The 20,243-nt window shown below is 35.7% G+C and overlaps 1 protein-coding gene across 1 annotated transcript in view; it reads left to right on the top strand.

Annotated features, from left to right (window-relative positions):
- The first annotated feature begins 6,393 nt into the window (after window positions 1-6,393).
- rap1gapb (RAP1 GTPase activating protein b) overlaps window positions 6,394-20,243 on the top strand; it is a 70,799-nt gene continuing 56,949 nt past the window's right edge. The window contains exon 1 of the mRNA XM_043241437.1: window positions 6,394-6,654. The gene's annotated coding sequence lies outside the window, so the exon portion shown is untranslated. The remainder of the gene's footprint in view (window positions 6,655-20,243) is intronic.

Genomic DNA, 20,243 nt, shown 5'->3' with positions numbered 1-20,243 from the left:
TTCTCCATCACACGCAACCCTTGACCCAAAGCGGGCTAAGATTAGTAGTATTTGAGCTCTCAAACTGTATTTCAAAGGACCACTTCGTCCATGCGAAGTGAGGCTATCTTCGGTTCCTGGACCTCCACTTCAGGAGATTAATACCTGGCTTAAATGCACTCAAATATTTTGATATGGAGAAGCAATATGTAGGATCATCTTCTGCTCCGAAGGCTTAGCTGAAAATGAATTGGCCGCTGCATTTATTTCCAAACACTCAGATAGAACTGCAGCACAAAAGAAATGCTTTCATTTTCTTGCAATGATGATAATGCCGTCTGGAAACCACTTGTGTCAATGAATAGAATTTGTAATACAGAATAATGTAAAAGTTTTTCGACTACAACACATTATACTGCTTTATATTGATATAATTTATTTAAAAAACACCTAAAAAGTACAGCAGGCTATTGTGAAACATGTTTTGTTCATCGTAATTTAGTTTATAAATATAAAAATAAAATGTAAAATTTAAAGAGACTTTTATTGGATTTAACCCTTTATTTTTTGATTGTTTGTATGAATTCAAGTTCGATTCAGTGATGCTAAATTGTATTTTATTTAAATTATTATAAGGTTGTCATTTAAATATTATTGATGAATTACTTATAAAAAATATTTAATTGGTTTCTAAAATTTTTTACATTTAGATTATTTAAAATTTATTTGATCATATAGCTACTTTGTATCATTTTTATTATGAATTTTTTTCATGTTACATAAAAAAAAAAAAAAATTCCCACTTTTTAATTTAAATGTTTTTACATTTATTTGTTAATGGAAACCAAGTCCTTTCTTTTTAATCCAAGTCTGGAAAAGTTATAGACCATATCTTGATAACAGCTTTCTCGTCAGGTTAACGTGGTATCCAGTCGTTTCCATGGAAACGAGAGTGTGATAAACGCAGTCTGTCTTTCTGATTCATCTATCCATTTGTTTATCCTCCTGTCAGTCAACATGTACAAACACTCACTTACACACAGAAAGCCTTTTGACCTTTTAGTTGAAATCAGCCCACAATTATGCATTTTTGTAGTGTGTTTACTTATCATTCAAGAGTGACAAAGACTTTTTATCGCATTTTATCCATTTTCTTCATCTCACTTCTATTACAGCACGGCCAAGAACCGCACACATACAGTATATATCCTGCTCTCCCCTTAAAACTCTCTGGTTCAGTAGATCAGATTGTATCGATCAGTAGGGTTAACAGTCCGGTGAAAGCAGGCTGTCTGTGTGTGTAAAATTTATCTCTGCGCTTTATCCCCCTGCAGGAGTGCAGTTTTTTCTTTTTCAACTGCATCGAAATGCTGGCTGCTTCAGACACTTTACAAACATGTCTCTTGCCACAGCGCTCTAAACCGGCTTAAATAAGCCCCAACCGACCTCAAAATGCTCTCAAATGATTATTCAGCAGGTATTTCATTGTACATTATGTAAAAAAGGGAAGAAGCTGATGCAAGATCAAAAACTTAGAATATGCTAATAGAATAACATAAGGGAGATCAAATGTGATGCAAGAGACCCAGTGGGCTGAGTGCTCTGAAGAAGGTTTTGAAGTAGATTTCAAGTTGTTAGTGGTCCTGATGTCCACTTGAAAAGAGATGAATTATAATGTGAATTTGTTTTGCATGTTAGGATTTTTTTTCCAAGAATGAGAGAGCTGCCGAACACTGTTAGGAGTCATATTATTGTAGGTTTGCAACAAAGGCAAGTCCCAGAATTCACTGCAATAAGTTCAAATAAATAAATGAAATGTGCACAGTTCGTATATTACGTAACAGCTTAGTAACACGCTAAAGCCACAACTAATGCAGTATGTGTCATGTGCACTGTAAAAAATGTGGTTTTAAGAAAAAACTGTGAAAATGCTACAATAAATACTTTCCTGTAAAATTAACAGAAAAAATATAAATTGACATTCCCTGCATTGGACTTAAAATTTTGTCTGAATTTGATGTTGCATTGCATATTTCTGTTTAATGAATCTCACCATGATGATGTTTAGTGTTTGTGTAAATGACACTGTGCACCTTATGTAACTTTTCTGTACTTGTATTGTGCAGTAAGACCGGAGGAAAAGGAAAATAGGCTTATATGACTAGGAACTAAACTTTCATTCCGGTGTAATAATCAAGGAAGTTGGCTGCTGTACCAGCGCAGTGATATCACGCATCTTACTACACAATATAACTACAGAAGAGTCAGGTTTTAAATAGGAAATATATCAAAACTCAATTTTTATATACTTCCTATTTAGTAGCAATGCTACTGGTCTAATTGGATTCAATGATTTTTGCTAAGCTATGTTAAAAGTGTTATCGCTGATTGGCTGAATGGAATTAAAAAAACTCAACATTAACTCTGGGGGAGTTGAGAAAGAGCCTATTTCCAAAAAAAGTGGAGTCTTCCTTTAATAGGTTGGTATATTAACATTATATCAATTAATGAAATTAAGGTATTTAACTGTAAATTGAAGTTAAAATGGTAAAAAATGCAAAAAATAACACACACACACACACACACACACACACACACACACATATATATATATATATATATATACATACACACACATATAAAAATGAACATTTAAAGTTAATTTTTATTAATATGTAACTGTATTGACAAAGAAGATATTTTATGAAAGCCATATTAAAATAAAATATGCTACCACATATTTGTGTATTTAGCATTTTTAATATATAGTTAAATGTATGCTCTCTCTCTAAAACGACTTTCTATTCAAATCTGTGTAAACAACTTTTGCAAGAATTTTTACTTAAATGAATAATCTTTAATGAAAGCAGAAAGATTCGCACCCCTATTTTCTCAATACAGCCATTCTGAATTCTCACCGCACTATTCCTGCTGGAACCATTAATGATTCTTTGTCAAAAGGTTAAGACAACATCCTAGTAGTGTGAGTCACAGAGACATCATTATGTGCCCCTCTCTCTCTCACTCACACTCTGTCTGTCTGTTCAGCAACAGCTCCACTAACAAGCAGGCTTTGTGTAGATTCAGGTCACAATCGCTATAGTGCATCCCCTCGATTATTGCACTCTGATGTGACCATGCTCTGGGACTGAAGGTCATTACCTCTACTGGAGCTTTTTCACTGGCCCAATTATCTCATTTTCAAACTAAAGTGGGCTCTTGTGTTCCTGCAGTGCATTCTGGGTCACTGTATAGCGTGTGCTGTTTGGAGCCTGTGGACAATTTAACCACCTACAGATTGTATAACATAAAATGGGAAAATAAAGGTAGCTCAATTTCTTTGTTCTGCCGAACACAAAGGAAGATATTTTGAAAAAGGTTTGTAAGGAGTCTGTTTTGGGTCACCACTGTATCTTCCTTTGTGTTCGGCAGAACAAAGAAATTCATACAGGTTTGGAACTACTCGAGAGTGAGTGAATGATGACAGAATTTTCTTTTTTGGGTGAATTATTCAGTTAAATATTACTAGCTAACCTTCCATTCACCGTTTGTGCTACAGACATGAATGAGGCACTAAATTATATAGTTTGTAGAGGAGAAAGCTGTTATTACTTTTGAAAGCAATCAGACCGGCCATGTTGACTGAAAAAAAATACTAGACTCGCGATCAAGTAAGAGACAATAGAAAGCAGGAGGAGGTCTCTCTATGAGTAACCAACAAAACCGAATACACTAGCAATCGCTTAAAAAACATGTTTGCAGCTGCACAGCGATGCCCGAACAACCATCACTAGCAACTTGTCAGTGATTTTTGCCTTTCTGCTTTTGCTGACTGAATCTGCTTTAGGGACTGGCGCTTTAAAGGAGTCTTTCACTTGATATTTACAGTGAGGTGGGCAATCAGTCAAGCTCAAATCAAGGAGAAACACCCCCACTGTGACCCCCCCCATGTGACCTATCAATCCAGTCCTCGCTAACGCGTTCGGCTACAGTAAAAGAATTCACAAATACCTTTGTGCAAAATATATCCTGAAAAATATCAAGGATTGCTGGTTAAGGTCAAGCGCACGGTGAAAAGCCGTTATATGGATGATGTCAGCATGCTTACTAACTATGCACACAGCGATTGGCTGATTGTTTCTGTCAGAGATTTATTCATAGAAATATTATAGAGCGCGATATTATGTTGCCGTATGCAAATAAAGGTTTAAAAATGTAAATGTTAATGGCCACAAGTGTCATTAATTAACAAAGTATATGTTCAGCTTATTGTCAGCTATAGTCTCAGAAAAACTGATTGATATGACGTATTTGTGCAAACATTTTGCATGCATTAATAAAAACCAGACAATTTTGAATGAACATTCTGTTGATGTTACTTTAGAAGATGTTTGGGAGAACCTTTTCGCCAGAACATTTCCCAGCTAACACACAATGTGTATTTACTGGTACGTTTTGGTCATTTCATTACTTATTCGACAACTAAGCAACGTAACTGCTACACTGCATGCTCATAAATTCATTTCTATTAAATTCACAATGTCACAAGCTCATCAATCTTCAGATAACCAGAATCATAGCCAAAGCTCTGTGAAAGTTCCCTAATATGTTAGATACAGAAAATTAAAACGCTGGAAAAAAAGGGTATATGATTTGCTTTCAATTTTGTTTTAGAGTTATGACATATTATTTTATACTGTACATTAATACACCCATTAATTTCCCCACTTATGCCTCTATTTGTTTCTCTGGTCTCCCCTCCACAGCGTGAATTCATTGCTTTGTTTTCCTAGAGCTGTTCTCAGCTGCGAACTCCATCTTGCAGGCACCTATTGATCTGGATCTTACTATGATTAGAAATCTGGACCGGGGCTGCCTACACACTGCTCCAAAATTACCTGTGTGTGTGGGAGCACAGAGGAGGTGGCAGGCTGCCAAAGAGATACAGAAAAACTCACAGATTGTGAAAGAGCACACGTCTTTATTGTTGGCGGTTGCTCGGTGCTGGTTGGATGGTCGCTTTATCTCGACCAGATATTTTGGGGAGGCTCAGAGTTCTTTGTTAGATGCTCAACGCACCTATAACTACACAATACTGCTACACACGCTAAAAATACACACGCTGGAAATGAAAACTAACAAATGCGGGTGCGGAGGATGCTGCAGGGCAGATACCTCTGCGTTTCTCTCCAGTTGAGAATAAAATCCTGTCTCTTGGCGAAACCTGCGGTGCTGTTTTTCCCGGCTGCACAACTGGACAATGGTGCACACGTTAGAGTAGACTTTGCAAATGTTATTCATCGCACGCACCTTTGTTCTTTTTCTCTGGTGTTGGTTTTAAATTTACCCAGAACCGAACAACCCTAGTAATTATGCTTCAATTAGGCTGGCAGTAAAGCTCACTAATTGGTGCCACAACATGAGCAGAGATTTCATTGCCGGAGGCTCTTTTGCATGTGTTTAACAGTCAAAGAGACACTCAGCAGGAAATTCTTTCTAATACAGGGTCTCCCAGTTCTGTAAAAATTGCTCAGAATGTGTCATACATGCAGCGACCGACGGCTGTGGCGGAGGATGACAACGGCAATGCCATTAATAATGGGTTTCTGTGTGCGGTAGTTAACAGCCTTTTAGCTGTTGCTCGATGGACCACGAGTAGTTGGTGAGAACATAATTATACATCAGAGTGAGTGGTTTCCTCATGGGTTAAAAAATGTGTTAGGGACCATGAGAGTGAACTATAAATGGTTCTTGTGTTTGGAAACATTCACATTGTAATGATAAAACTGTGAGTTATTGCTAATGCTTTTTTCGGTGTAAATTCACATGAAGGGATTCATTTGAATATTCATGTTAAAAAAAATCTTCATGTTGGTTTCACACACACACACACACACACACACACACACACACACACACACACACACACACACACTGTAATTGTTTAGATTTAAATACTTAACAAAAAGCTCAATGGTCCATCAAGTAAACGCCTTAAATACTTTAACTTTTCAAATTTTTTAATAAATACTGCACTGAAAATTAAGGGTTATTTTTATATTAAAATGTAAAAAATAAGGAGGATTTTTTGTGTTGTGACTAGTCACCAAGCTTCCTATTGTTTTAATTAATTAATTTGATCTTACCTATTTTCTCGCATTTTACTAAAATAATAACGCAGTGGCAAATTTTTTTTTTTTTTTTTCAAAGTTTGAATATTCAAAGCAGTCTCAAAATTAACGTGAGAATTAAAATGCGCATGTGCAAAAAAAAACTAAAAGTGCACATATGTGAATCGGCTTCGTATTTTTACGTACCCCAGAGTGTATATGAAAATGCTGATGAGATTGGGAGATGTGCTCGTTGTGTTTGTCCGCGTGTTGTGAGAGAGGAGTGATGGTCACGTGACGCGGGCGTTCTGTACCGTAGCCTCAGCTTGTTTCTTTGAAAGAGGAAAAGCGCCGCGTTCGTTCCTCACTGACATCGTCTCTGAAGAGACGGAGCTCAAAAATACGTTCTTTGTTTGCGTTACGGTTAACCAAGAAACCTTGGCTGCCGTTCCTACCATTTCGCTGTTTTACTACTATCTCGCCCAACAACATTAGAAACGCCAGCCTCGCTTCGAAGACTACACCTGTCCCAGCATCTTCTGAGTGAGGTTCCGCACAGCTACTGGTAATCCATATTACTTTGCCATGCTTTATACGTAACCAATGCAATTACGTGAAACTTGCGTGTTTTATGTTAAATGCCACATTATTTATTACGCGTTATGTGTATTGACTAGCCTGCTGTGCATGTCATCGAGGCGCTCAATTATTAGTCTGAAGTATCAAAATGCACTTGATAACAACTTAAAACGCTTCCCCACGTTTTCCTTTTCTTGGCTTAATTTCGTCTTTCGTTATTTATTTCGGACACCCCGTTGGCTGTTGCCGCAAAGCTGCATTGTTCCAGGTATATACGTGAAGAGCAGAATCGAGCAGCTTGCCATTAAAAATGAACCACGCTGCTTTTTTTTGTGGACAGGGATGAGAGGAATTCTGAGAGACGAGCTCAGAAAATAACTTAACAAGCTTTCTGTGGCGAGCCTGCCTTTGTGATTCAGTCCAGTCCACCTCTGCTTTATTATAAGAGTTCAAACTGTGATGCTTTTCCAATGTGGTAAAAGAGCGTTAATCATTTTCTTACCTCTTTTTTTTTTTGCGTGGCTCAAAAAATAAAACGCACGAACTGCTCTGTTCCGTACAATAAAGTCGATGTATGCTGTCAAGCTCCAAAAAGTGCCAAAAATACCATATGTGATTGACCCTATGTGATCGTTCGTTATCGCACTTCTAGTTTTGAATTCAACTCAAGCGTGAATGAACTTTGGGTCCAAATATTAAGAAGATTTTCCTGAAAAAGACACTTTTTTTTCTGACGGAGCAGTGCGTCCAACGACAAAAGGCTGGGAATATAGTGAAACAAATACAGTGTATTTTTGGAGCTTGATAAGAGCATTCAATGCGTTTAATGTACGGGGTTTGGAGTAACAGATATGCAATATTTGGGCGAAATACTTCCCTAAAAACGACTTTGTGGTGTAAACCAATTCATATTGCATATTGTATATGTTTTTTTATCATCATTATTATATTGCTACTTGTACGTCTGTAAGGCACCAGCACTGTCAACAGCCCCTGATACCGGCTCACACAAATCCATTATAAAAAGATGCGAGCGAGCTGTCGCTAGCTTTTCACCGTCTGCTTTCTGCATTTTATAATGAGTACCTATGAGAAGTGTCTGAATCTTAGTGGAGCCTGTAGTGGGACGTACCAGCGGTGTTTGTCCAATGCCCTGTTATCGCCCGTGTACCACCCTCCCGTCTGTCCCCTCAGCGTCTCTTATCTGCTTCCCCCATTCCTCTCGCTCTCCCTCGCTCTCGCTCTCCCACCTTCTCCATCTCTCTCTTTCACTCTCCTGTAACACTCTTTCATCCTCTATTCATCCTCCTCTCTCGCTCTTTCTTTAACACCCTTCACCCCCTCTGCTTTCTCTGCCCGCGGCTAGCATTATTCCGCGGTCCGTCTGTTTAAAGAGACGGACAGCTGTCGAGAAGCCGCGGAGGGCAAGAGTTCCTGCAGCTATTTGCTGATTGTTGGCTTTTTCCCCATCTCACAAGTCTCATGACCCCGCAGCGCTTTCCACTACAGAAAAATAACACTATTAGATTAGTCCGAGCGAGTGGAGGAGTATTGACTGTTCGGTCTCGCTGCTGGCCAAGGCTAAAAGTTCAGCGCTGTTGTATGTTTTAGGCCCGGCTGCAGACGAGAAATAAATGGATGAGAGGGCAAAGATGGATGAGCTGAACAGTAATTGAGCAGAATCTATGAGCAGGGGATAATGTGTGTATTTTTAAACGTAGAAGGGAGATGGAGTAAACCTGAATGCCGTCTCTTCAAAATCAGCCTCATGCAAGTAAAATCGCTGCTCGTAAATGGAATACATTTGTTAAATCAGATTTTTTTTTTTTTTTTTTTTTTTGCGATATGGCTTCAATTTATGCCACTTTTCGTGAATTTGATATTGTGCGCTTGCAGCACTGCACAGAAAGTGCGCAGAGATTTAACCGTTTATTGATTAAATCGCATCGTTACGTTACATTTTGTTACATTTTGAAGCTGGCAGTAGATAAAGTGGATTAGAAAAGGCAGAATAAAAATAAAAATACTTTATATTCGATGACGTTGGTTGTTGATTTTAAGAAGATCGTGCCATTGTTTTTTTTTTTTTGGACGAAGCATTGGTTGAGAAGTTTAGCCGGATATAGGTCACTTTAAAAAAAGTATTGTAAACGACTTGACAGAAAATAAAATCTGAATTGTGAATGCCCTCTAAAAGAGGTTTTTGTGTATTCCAATCATTTTGATGTGTTTCGTCATGATGGTGTAGCATGATTGATTATATTTTATGTAAGATGAGGATGAAGCAACAGAGATACTGTCCATATTATTATTATTATTATTATTATTATTATTATTATCATAGACTAGTATACACACAAAAATAAAAAATAATATATATATATATATATATATATATATATATATATATATATATACATACACACATATACACATATATAAGAAAATAGTTGTTTATATATTAAATATTTATATCAACCTGTCCTCCAACAAAAAACGACCCTATAGGTACCTATACAACCTATATTTACGTTTTTCTAAGTTAAAGCGTAATGACGTGTATAGTGTCAGTCATCATTAAATGACGTATGATTATCATTGTCAATCAAAATGAGTGTTATTTATATATATATATATATATATATATATATATATATATATATATATATATATATATATACAAAAAATATACACAGTACACACACACACACACATTATGTTCACAAAAACTTCTATATTGGATATGTTTGATTTAATTGCAAAATAAATTATGACGACATGTTTAAAAGTTGCCAAGATGGATTTTTATATACCAAAAAGCTTGAGCTTGTTATTTTTGGAACATAAAGCACACTCTGAGGTGCGCTGGATTACATATGCTCGCCAAAAAACGCTAATAGTTTGGGACAAGGACACGTTTTTGTGTTGAGGGCTTTAGGCAGCAAGTATTTTCAGCAAGGGCAAACAAGGCCAAGGATGCAGAGTGTACACTTTGTGGAGAGAGTGATTAGAAGAGGGAGAGTGAATGTTTCCTTCAGGCCTAGGATACAAAAGCGAAGCCTTTTGTGATCGGAAGCACTTTTAGGACTGTTCTTACAATTCTGTGTTGTTGCAAAATCGCACCTGCCGTACTTCTTACAGCACCATCTTCGCTGTGGGACCTTGTGAAAAATTCCGTGGAATACATTTGTTATAGAAACAACAATAGCAGCTACGGCTTTGCTTTTCAGAAGCAAATGCTGCACAAGGCCGAAAAACAATCGCGTTAAAAGCGTTCGGTCGAGTTTAAATGCTTCGTCCTGACACTAGGCGTGTCCTGTTTTCTGTCCACATAAGGACGACCGTAGATGGTAACCTCGATGAGAGACGAAACCAAAATGAATTCTGCAGATGAATTATGCACATAAAAGCTATGTGTAATTCAGAATGCAAATAAAAACAAAAGGTGAACATTCAGACATTTTGGAGAGATTAACAAGTTTAAAAATGGATTGTAGCTCACAGTTTGCTATAGGGATTATCTGTAAATATTAAGCCGTAAAACTTGATTCAAATATGAATCCTGCATGTTCGTGCAAAATATATGTTCAGCGTAATATATACCCACAGAAATGTAAAAGTATTCATTCATTCAACCCCGTCAAAATAAAAGTTTGGTTTAGACATTGTGCCAGAAATAAATGACTATTATTTAGAACTGTTTAAAAAAAATAATCACACAATATTTCATTTTAATTTGAATAGTGATCCCTTTTATTTACCAAGAAATAAAATGTTTAAAGTTCAGTAATTAAAAGACTAATTAAATTTGTGTGAAACCTTTCATACTTTTACTGCTTGTGAAAAAACTTGAAACCCATTTTAGTAGTAAAGAATGGCAATGATTTTTGTATATTTTTATTATTTTTGTATTTTATTAATATAAATAGTGTGGTTTTTTTTTTAATTGTAATGTTTTTGTGTTTTGCTTTGGTACTGAAACTGGTACAGAGAGCCGTGGATGTTCACTGGTATTGGTATTAAATATAGAAATATTGGTACTGTTTTTGTTTTTTTTTTGCTTTTTACATTTTAAATTTTTTATTTTTTCCCCTTTATTTCTGGCACAATTATGACTATATAAAGGTGTTGTTAGAATACATCAAAAAAAAAAATGCATTATGGATATTTTAACAGTATTACTAACTTTTTCTTAGTTGTTATTTTTTTTATGTCAAATGGGATTTTTCATCTTAAATTGTGAAGATTATTTGCAAAATAATTATCTTTGAGATTATTTGCAAAAAACATGTTTGAAGAAAGTAGAGCAGTGTCAGTGATAGAACACATGCTTTTATCTGGGGCAGTTGCGTCGGACCTTTTCTACTGATTTTCTGAATATTTTTCAGCAGGGATTGCTTTGAATGCGTTCTTTTTATTTTAGTGCTCTGGGATTCCCAGTGCCTTTGATTTTAAATCAAATTAGTTTATAGCTTTAGCCAGTGGTTCATGTTGTAATATCTTGCTGAATCAGTTTAGACAAGTCGATTTGTTTACCTTCAGGATGTTGCTAGTTTAATACAGAAACATAATAATACTATTTTTCAGGCTGACAAATTTATCTCCTCCAAAAGATTGAATTGGACTTGCTTTATTCCCGTTCATTTTCACTCTAATAGATCGAGATCGAAGCCCTCACGTCTGTTTGAATTTTGTCCATTTGATTATATAATGCTGTTTCGTTGTTAAGAGTGAGTTTTATCTTAACTGAATAAGTAAGATGATCCCATACCATAGTGATTTGTTGCTTTGGTTCATGCATTGCTTTGTAGAATCTTTTGGAAATTTCTGAGTGATTCCTCTATCCAGAGATTCCTGTGAAGGACTGAGTCAAAATCAATGTATAATACTCGCGCTAAACTACTCAGATGAGCATAGAGGAGCTTGTAGCCTTTAGGTGACACTATACGGTTTGAAGATGAGACGTGTGACGAGAGCTGATGATGGACTGTCTGTCGACCTCCGAAGAAATAAGGGGATGTGGGCGGTAAAAATGAGACAGATAGATTGGATAAAGCAGAGGTTATAAAAACAGTTCATATCACTTGTGCAGACAGATAGTTGGATAACACCTTTCTAACTCAAAGGTAGCACCTGAAGGAAAGGGTTTCTTTTCAGTGTCCATTAAAGATAATGCACTTTTGCGAGATTGCCGGTGTCAGTTGTCTTCGCGGCGTGCAGCTAGTCATCTACAGTAAATGCCATCACTGTCACCCGAGAGGTTATCTGGAATCCATTTTTGTTTCTGCAAAAGATAAATTATAATCATCATCAATCTGTCATCTATTGAGAGTTGCACGCGTGTCCTCTATGTTTATGTAGTTATTTGAATAAGCATCAAACAAAATGATTAGTTATCAACAGTTCTGATCAAATTAAACATCCGTAAGATAATTAATAATTATTTAATGGTTTTATAATCAAGAATTTCAGCAAGAGTATGAATATAAATGGTTTTGCGTACATAAATAGAAATGTTAATATAAATAATATACAGTATAAATATTTAGTTAGGCCGCTTTTTCCCCCATTTCTTTAATCTGGAGACAAATATTGCAGAATCTAACATGTATTTACTTTGATCACTGCTTTAAAAATTCATGCTGGTGGATTTCACTGGTCTACACAGATGAGTGTGTGTGTGTGTGTGTGTGTGAGAGAGAGAGAGAGAGAGAGACTTCAGACTTCAGAAGGAGGGTGTTGAATATGTAATTGTCACTGGGACTAATCTACTGAGATATTACATGGTTATTTCTTTCCTCTCTCTCTCTCTTGTTCTCTACTCCTGCTTCTCTGGGGGAAAACAGACAGGCTCGGTAAAACCGTCTATTAGTCATAGTGCTGGGGTCAGTGGGGACACCCCAAGCACAATATGAGTAATGATTTCTCAGTGTGAAAGATTTAAACAGAGGTCCTCAGGGGGACACACCGGGCCCCTGCAGACATCTGAGGGCGCTGGGCTTAAAGTAAAGAGACGCTCTGAGATGGAAACCAGGGGTCGGGCCAAAGACCCCATGTCACGCTATTTTGAGGTTTTGTGCTTCTTTGTTTTTCTCCCTTTTTTTTGCTTTTTTTGAAGAATAAACAGGGTTGCTAATGCTTTTTCATCCCGAAAAACTTTAGCATCCGAATCAGCGAAGCCGTTACGCAGATATTGTAAGTGTCCAATGATGTTGCTTGCAAGAGTTTTGAAGCCTGCCTCGTGTGCCGCTCCTGTCATTGTTTTCCTGCCTCACAACATGCTCTGAATGTCAGCAGCAGCTGTGTCTGCGGACGACTCCACCCCGCGTTGCTACTGTTTGTGGAAATATTTTGAAGACGGCAGATGCTTTGCGCGTGGGGTGTTTTGCATTACGTTATATCGTGTAGAAAGTGAAAGTTGAAATCGTTTGAATAAAAAAAAAAAAAAAAAAGGTAGAATTTCAACCTTAACAAATGTAAATATTCATTTAAATTATGTGCAGGTTATTGTTGTTGTGTTATGATTTTTAATGAGACGATTAAAATGAAATCGCATGCTGTAAACGCTTTGGTCTGTAGAAAAATGTATAACACTAGCGATGAAACATGTTGTTGTTGTCGTGTCGTAATCTTGTCTAAAGAAAATATTTGTGATCGGCTGTGATTTTTCTCTCCAGTCATTATAGTTTAACTAAACTGTATTGCTGGAATGTGTGTGTGATTTATTTCGCTGTCCGTTGGTCTAGAGCCAAAGCAAATGCGGTCCCAGAATCATTGATTTGTGGGGTATGATTTTATTTTTTACATGTTCTTTGATTGAAACTAAAGCTGGCAGACAGTTTGAAGCTTTTTGCACGAAAAAAACGTTATGCTCGATATATTCGTATTCATGGGAACGTTTGTAAACCAAAAGAAAACCTTTTAACCTCTACAGAGTCTTCTGCAAATCACAATTTTAGTCGTACAGTCGACTGTTCCTTATTCTAAGACTGTTCTGCTATTCTCATGTAACGCAGGGTGGCTGTGAATTCCTTTTTTTCCTTCTTTAATTTGACATTAAAAAATGTATTACGTGAATAAATGTTTTTATATTCTGAAAATAACACAAGCCAATGTTTTTAAATAATGACTGTAAGAGAATTGTCACAGTCTTAAGTGAGTGGCGTACCCAAGGACATTTTTGTGCTTTATGAATTTGCCTTTCATTTTATTTGTACTCTAAAGTAATACAGTGTTCGGGAGATATTTCAGATTTTAGAGGATCTTTCTCTTCTTGATTAAATTCCTGACTCTGTTCAGAATAGCCAGTACTGTGTAAAATGCTTTACTTTTTTTATTTCTGCAGTATGGTTTACAGTACACTGTGCAGAATATAGCTCCCGTTGCCTTTTTCTAATTTTTTACATTTTTTTTCCTCCAAAAAATGAAGCTTCCAGTATGTTTTTTTTTAAGAGGGTATAAAAGGCCTTTTATGCAAAAGGTTACTCCACCACAAATTAAAAATGTTGCCATTAATCATTAACCCTCATGTTGTCCCAAACACGTAAAAAGCTTTGTTCGTCTTTGAAATACAATTTTAAGCGGGAGGCTTATGACTATATCATTGACCGCCAAGTGAATAAGACTGTCAAGGTCCATAAGTCACAAAAAAATCACAGCTGACCAAGAAGAGCATACACAGTTTGAGTTCAGTGGATATTCTCCAAAATGCCCCTATGGTGACGCCGAGACACACAAAGGAGATGAATTGTTAAATAAAGATGTTGTTTTTATTTTCTTTGCATACAACAAGTTCTTGTCACTTCAAAAAAAATACAGATTGAAGCAAATGGCAAATAGACTTTGGGGGTAAATGATTATTGACAAAATTAGAATTTTAAGACGGAGTAACCCTTTAAGTGTTCTTCACGAAACCACAAAAGATTGTGTTATTTTTAATAATGCATAATACGTATTCAGTGCTTCTAATTCAAGGCCAGTTAAGAGAATCTTTCATCGTACAGATGTATTTGTGCACTAGGTGTCCATTCTGAAAGGACAAAAGCAAAATATAAACGGTTAAACGTTTTTTGAAAGGCGCAAGATATTTAAAAAAAAGGTAACATTTTAAATGTCAGTGCAGGTTCGTTGACTTATTTAGTGATTTAGAAGCGTTAAATCAGATTTTCAAACAAACACATATTGAAAAAGCAGTCAGTCAATCTGTTTGATGGCAGTACTTTCTGTTCTAGTTTTCAAAACTTATATCTTCTATGAACTATAAGTCAATAACATTCAGTGACATCAAAACATGACTTACAAGGCCACCTTTTGAAATGAGACGTTCATTCATTTTGTGAACTGATCATTTATTTATAAATATTTTTTTGTCTTTTTGAAAGTCCCGATTATTATATATGCAGTCATGCATGGCTGTTTAAAAACAAAGTATGTGTCCTTGCTCTCTGTGCGTTCGCGTGTGTGCGCTTGTGTGTGCAGCGGTCTAGACAGTCCTGCTAAATATGCTTCAGGCGTGCTGAGACACGCTGTGGGCATGAGGTAAGACGGCCAGGGCGGGTGAAAGATGTGCTCACCCGGACACACGCAGACACATACAGGCCTTTAGGGTCGTTATGAGTCATGGTCAAAACAAGTATGCGCCGTCGACTTGTCAATCACACAGCTTTCATCTTCATATCACCTTTAAAAACGCCAGTGTGCCAGTTTAGTATAGAAAACGACGATCTGTGGACCGTCAGATTGGAATTACTATCAATTACAACATTCAAACAGCGTATGCAGCAATATTGTCATGTAGTGTGCTCGGTGAATAGCCACTACATCTTAGAATTTCTATGCAAGACTGTGTCACGTTAATAAAATAGCCTTTGATGGAGTTTTTAAATCACTATGATTAAATATGCATTTGATTGCAGGAGTGGTCTGAATTGTCAAGAGGTATTAGATTAGCAAATGGCACTCCATCAGACGCCTCCTGGAACACTTCAGCCGACGGTTCCTGTTTTAACACAGCTCAGATTTTCTGAGTCACTTCTCTTTTTTTAGATATCCGTTTCGCATGATTCGCTTTTGGTGTTGTATTAGAGATGGGAGATTTCCATATATAACTTCTACTCAATTAGATTAACTTCAGTGTACCCGAGGCAGTGTTTTTAAGCTTCGTTTCAATTTTGTGTGACTATCAATTCTTAAAAGGATTGTTCACCCCCCCCAAAAAAACTTTGTCATCTACGCACCATTTATTTTAAAATGTGTTTTTTTTTTTTTTTTTTTTTCATGGGCACAACATGAGTTGTTTGTTTTTCACATTTTATGTTATTTATTATTATGATTTTTATTCTTTTCTTTTTTTTTTTTTGCAGGATGTTCGTGTTGCTCCTGTGCTTCTTTTCATAAAATGACCGTGGTGTCAAGCTTCAAAGAATAACTGATTAAGAATAATTGATTCTATTTTTGAGTGAGGAACAGACAAAAACATTATGTTGCTTTAGAATGCTTATTACAGTGTTAATGTGTAAGTTGAAAAGAACATTTTAGGACTGCATGGTTAGAGTAAAAACAAACTGTCTCATTCTTTTTTCTGATAGAAATTGTGATAACTAAAAATGCTTGTTTGTAGGGCTGCTCAATTTAGTAAAATCTTTTATGTATCAGTAATTAATAATAATAATAGTAATAATAACAATAACTAATTATTACAAATATTAAAATAATAATTATTGTAATATTTAGCTGTAAACAAAATATTTTCTGTAACTGTAAAATTATAATATTAATATTTATGGCTGTCTTAATACGTATCAGTAAAATTGTGTTTTTAAATAATACAATTATTTAATTTAATTTAATTTCCTCATTATCTTCAGCTGGGATGTTCCCATGACAACGAAAGCAGCACAGTGTGCATCAGCAGGTGTATTACATAAAGTTACAATTTTACAACATAAAATGTTTTTAAAATATAAAATGCATGTTTATTTGCAACAGTTATGCTAACAACAGTTAAAAAAAAAAACTAAACATTTATGACATTAAAACGGCAATCTGCAGACGCACATCGTGCTGTGTTCGTTGTCACGGGAACATCCGAGCTGAAGATAACGAGGAAATGACATCGCTCCTTTGACGAGTGCATTCCAAACGACTAAATAATGACACGCACATGCTCTGCTCACTCAGGGGGATAGGGTTGATCAATATGATTTGGAAAATGACCATGAATTGTACGAGACACAAAACTCGAGCCCCCTACCATTTATTCATCTTTGTTCTTGTTAGTTGTTGAAAATACAGTTGTTTTGCAAATACAATGCTCACAGTGCATTAACTAATGTCAACAAACCCAACTTGTGATTTTTATAATACATTAGTAAATGCTGAAATTAACCTCAACTAAGATTAATAAATGCTGTATTGTTCATTCTTAACTAATGTTGGTAACCAATGTTAACTAATGAACCTTATTGTAAAGTGTTACAAAAATTATAATATTTATGGCAGCCTGCATTTACAAATCATCCAACTTTTATTTTTATGGTTTGGGAGCACGTTGGACTTATTTTGAGAAATCATTCTGCGCTAGAAAATATCCCTGTAATTAATTTTTTTTTTGCCTGAGCTCTTCCTTTAATCCTCTTTAAAGGACTGTATATATGTCGTTTTACAGTACGTACATGAATTCTAATCCTAGAATACACCGTGACATTTGACAGAGCGATGTAGACTACAAGAAGACTTAGCCGTGAGTGCTTGAGCACACAGTGCTGTTCCATTGAGTTAGTTCTGATTAGATCATTAATCCTGATCTAGTTGATACGAGGAAGGTTGGCCGCCCGTCCTCTGCTTCCACCCCCACAGTTTCCTCTAAGCACAGCCGGGCTTTGAAAGACTTGTCACTGACAGATCCTCGATCGCCTCTCACCGTCTGATGGAATGATAGATGATGAAAGGACCTGGGGTAAACGAACAGAAGAGATTAGATTCTCTTATCATGTCTACGTTCCCTGACAGAGTGCTTCAGACCGGATGGATGCGTGGATGACGGGAAGTAAGGTTTCAGAGGAGGGCGAGCGGATGAGAAAGATGCTCCGGGAAAAGAAAAAGAACGCGCGCGTCAACCTCGGGTGTTTTCGTGAGGACGGGTTACGTAATCTCAAAGAGATCTCGAACAGTCTCTTGGAAAGGGTGCATATGTGGCGCTTACTCCCACGCGGGGTTCTGAAAAGTGTGTTTTTGAATATCAACTAGATTTGGCAAAAATGTGAGTGGCGCTTGTGCGGTCGCTGTGTGTGTTGTGAGCGGTTATCCCGTCGCTAAGGCGTTCGGATTGCATTCGAACAAATTTCCAGGTGGTTTCTACTGTTAAAAGAGGCCCCTTTTTACAGTAGGCAAGGCTTGGGTGTCCCCAGAATGTTTCTGTGAAGTAAGAAGATATTTTCTAGCTGGTCTCATGGCATAAATGTACCTGGGTGCATTTTTTAGCGAGACACGGAATGCGTACTAGAAAGTGCGTATCGCCGCAGTTTCCAAAAGAAATGTTAAATGCACACAAGTTACAAAAAATGTTGGTTATGTAAAGATAAACTTTGCTCAGACTTTCTCTATGATATTAGAACACTGTTAATAAACTGTTGTTGTTTGCAAAAAAACACAATGACGGTGCTGTGGGCGTAAATGTGTAGATTTCTGCCTGGACTTATGTAGTCATTTTATGGACATTACCCCAAAACACAACGCAATGAAGTGCAAAATTCTAAACGTAGGTAAAACATCTTTTAAAATATGAAAAATTCCTTTACATTAATACGATATACTGTGCCCTGAAGTTCATAATTACAAATCATTTCACAGCATGGTTTGGTAACAGGTGCTAAAGTAAAATATTTTTTCTTTTTTTTTATAACTAGTTAAGTAAGTTAATGTTAATAAAGGTCAGTAAATATCATCTATAGCTAGTTATCAGTTTGCACTAATCTTGATTTTGCTACTTTAAAATGGAAACGATCCCAGATTGGTACAAAAGGGCTGTGATTTAGGCACATTTATTATTTTTCTAGTCCCTATCAATAAAACCTCAAACCTGCATGATTTGAGGCAATATTCACGTTCATACATTACTGATCACAGTTTGGGGTTAGTAAATTAAATAAATAAAAATAATTATACTTTTTATGTAGCAAGGGTGAATTAATTTAATAAAAAGTGTCAGGGGAAAAAAAATATAAATGTTCTATTAATCAAAGAATCAACAAAGACTCCACATAAAATATTAACAAGCACAACTGTTTTTTTGTTTATTTTTACTTTAATAATTAAAAAAAAAAAACACAGATAAGAATGATTTCTGAGGGAATGCTGAAAATTCAGTTTTGCATCACAGGAAAATTCAAACAGGAGTTATTGTTAGAAAAATAAAAAAATCTAAATATTATGATCAAATACATTTAGACTTGGCGAGCATAGGAAATTTACTTTAAACATTTCAATTTTTTACTGACCCAAGTCTTTTAAATGTTAATGTATAAGGGATGAGTGCTTATGTCTAGGTTTTGTTGTCCTGAAGTTTCATAGAAATGAAAAATAGAAAAGATTGTGTTTTGATAACTCTGATCTGTCCAGGGAGCACCATAGATTAACCTTTGCATTAAGTTTGAGCCATATAGGTCAAGTTCTCAAAATCTCTATGGGGCTTTGGGAGAACCAACACAAACACGAACTGTACACACACAGAAGCTCATTCATACCCTCAGAAACAGACAAACACTCGCACACAAGTGCGTCTGGTAAAGTGAAATGTCAAGGAGATAAGTGAAATTGTTTAGTTGTTCCCCAGAGAGTAGAAACCGAAGCAGAGCAATTATCTTAATTGTGTTCCAGTGGTGTTTATACCCATCATGCTCTGTCGCTGAATACCTCTTCTGTTGTTCTCCATCTCCGTCCCTTCTGTGTGGTAATCTGTTTATGTGCCTCTCTGTCATGTTGTATTTTTAGTTTATAACAGTCATTTGTAATTTCCCTACCGTTATTTGGCTTTTACACTTGATTTATTCCTGTTGTGTCTTTCAGTGTCTTGGTTTTGAGATTCTTTCTTTACACCAAGAAGTATTTTTAAAAGCCTGCTTTAGTTAGACTAAGTCTAGTAACACACATCCAGCTTGTCTGCTCACTTTTAAGCAACATGAAAAGTGACAGTGAACATTTGTCAAATTACATTTGTTTTTCTGAATACTTGATACTAAAAAAAAGGATTTAATTTAATTTAATTCATTTCTGATATACAATAACGATTATGCCACAGAATGAAAGCTATATATATATATATATATATATATATATATATATATATATATATATATATATATATATATATATATATATATGTATATATATATATATATGTATATATATGTATATATGTATATATGTATATATGTATATGTATATGTATATATATATATATATATATGTATATGTATATATGTGTATATATATATGTATATGTATATATGTGTATATATATATATATATATATATATATATATATATATATATATATATATATATATATATATATAT

Source organism: Puntigrus tetrazona, chromosome 6 (assembly GCF_018831695.1).
Source record: "Puntigrus tetrazona isolate hp1 chromosome 6, ASM1883169v1, whole genome shotgun sequence".
NCBI classification, from domain to species: Eukaryota; Metazoa; Chordata; class Actinopteri; order Cypriniformes; family Cyprinidae; genus Puntigrus; species Puntigrus tetrazona.
Note: the sequence above shows the minus strand (reverse complement) of the source record. Positions and strands in the feature narration are given on the sequence as shown.